Source organism: Bombus impatiens, unplaced genomic scaffold (assembly GCF_000188095.3).
Source record: "Bombus impatiens unplaced genomic scaffold, BIMP_2.2 scf_2288, whole genome shotgun sequence".
Lineage (NCBI taxonomy): Eukaryota > Metazoa > Arthropoda > Insecta > Hymenoptera > Apidae > Bombus > Bombus impatiens.
The window spans coordinates 1-2,085 of NT_178707.1; the positions used below are offsets into that span (position 1 = coordinate 1).

The window sequence follows — 2,085 nt, forward strand, 5'->3', positions numbered from 1 at the left end:
TCCAGCCTCTCTCTTCCAGGTACTTTAGCAGAGTTGCATGCCCAAGTTGCATGCCAATTTTCTAGTACTGTTCTATCACTGATCCACGTAGGGCAGTGGTACAACGCATGCTCCGCATCATTTTCTTCAGCATTATAATCCCAGCATCTTGAGTGGGCCTCCTTATTAATCGTCTTACGATCTACGTTAAATATTCCATGTCCACTCAAGATCTGCATGGTAAAGTCTTCAATATTTCTTCTCTACTTCTTGAAAATACAAGCGTATATCTGCATGGTAAAGTCTTCAATATCTCTTCTGTACTTCTTGAAAATACAAGCGTAATTTATAAGTCTCCTTGTCCAATTATCCTTCCTATAATAACTCTATTCTTCTCTCCACTTTTTCTCCATATGTTTGTGGCGGATCGGTATCAACAGGACGCCGACAGGTCGAGGCATCAACGCGACGCAACACCTCCCGGGCGATCTGTATGTACCAACTGTCAACACCAGAGGGCTATTACGACGACAATGAGTCTGTCTATCTCGCTAGCGGTCGAATATATGGGCACACGATACAAATACCGCACCTAGCGCGCGCAACACCTCCCGGGCGATCCGCGGATACCAACCGCCAACACCAGCGGGCTACGACGACAACGAGTCTGTCTCTCTCGCTAGCGGTCGAATATACGGGCGAACGATACAAATACCGCGCCTAGCGAGACTCCGTCTACGTCTAAGGCAGGGACTGGTCTCGCCACGATTGGTCGAAATTACAATGATCATGACAAACATGATGCAGTTTCAAAATATTTAAAAAACGTACATGTACGATATATACGGTAGTCCCGGGACGAAACGTAAATTCCATAGTTTATTCCATAGTTCCATAGTCGTGCTTCTGTGAAACACTCGTTATCTTAGTTTGATATCTTAAATCTATAATGCATTGGAGTATTCTCGTAAATTTTGAATTCACTTCTCCATAACATGTTTCAAAATCATCGAAATTGCAGAGAATGGAACGTTTCTTCAAGTTCGCTGTTCATTTTATTTCACGAATCGTAATTTAACGTTTCTTCAAGTTCGCGGTTCATTTTATTTCACGAATCGTAATTAATGGATTGCGCTTTATTTCTCGAACGATACGAATATCTTGCCACAGCGTCGTTTTGCGTTTTCTACCCGTTCTTGGCACATCTTCAGCGAAACATCTCTCTTTGACTGAATCACATGGCTTTCTTTTTTTTTAAGCTAGAAAAATTTACCGAATGTCCAGCTGGACAAATTGTAAATTACAAATTACTTTCGGCTTTGGACGAACTTTCGGTTTTACATCCCTTATACCTATTTCGCTTCTTATATATCTACCTCCCCACTTATCCACTCTATTATATTGCACTCCCTTAATTATTGTATCTCTAAAAACTAAGAAAACTAGAAAAACTAAAAACTAATGACTAAAAAACTATTGCAACTTTGCGCTTTTGCCTCCTTGCTGTGCTTCCTTCTTGTCGTTCCGCCCCGCCTTGTATTGCCCTTCTCCTCTTTATTATTGCTTTTAGTTCTGTTAGTCCTTCTCCAGTCTCATTTAGTGTTTTTTCTATGTCCTTTGGTCCTCCCGTTATGTCACATTCTTCTGTTACATGTTTCAGGTCTTCTTCTTTCCTTTTACATAGTTTGCATCTTTTTTCTCCTTCTTCTTTCCAGTATTCCTTTGATTTGGTCTCGTTTCCACATCTGAATCTTGCTAATATTCTTCTGTCCCTCTACTTCATCGTCCTTTCTAAGTACTTTGGTAACTCTTCTTTGGCGATTTTTCTGTAATGTATGTTATATTTGGATTTCCTTATCCTTTTCCCCCTCTCTTCTACTTCCTTCTTTCTTCTTTCCTCTATAACTTGGTCTGCTGTCATCCTTTCTTGCTCTTCTCTTGCTTCCATCTGTGTCCCTCCATTTTTCACCTCTTTTAGTCCCTTCTTTCTCTTTCTTGCTCTTTTCTCTTCACTTTCTAGCTCTTTTCTCTTCTTGGCCATTTCCCCAGTTTCTCTCTATTTCCTTTACTAGTTCCTTCTTTTATTCTAAGGCTTTCTCTTCATAC

At 40.5% G+C, this 2,085-nt stretch overlaps 1 pseudogene; it reads right to left on the reverse strand.

Annotated features, from left to right (window-relative positions):
• Window positions 1-1,294: 1,294 nt before the first annotated feature.
• LOC105681848 lies at window positions 1,295-2,038 on the reverse strand (annotated as a pseudogene).
• Window positions 2,039-2,085: the final 47 nt, after the last annotated feature.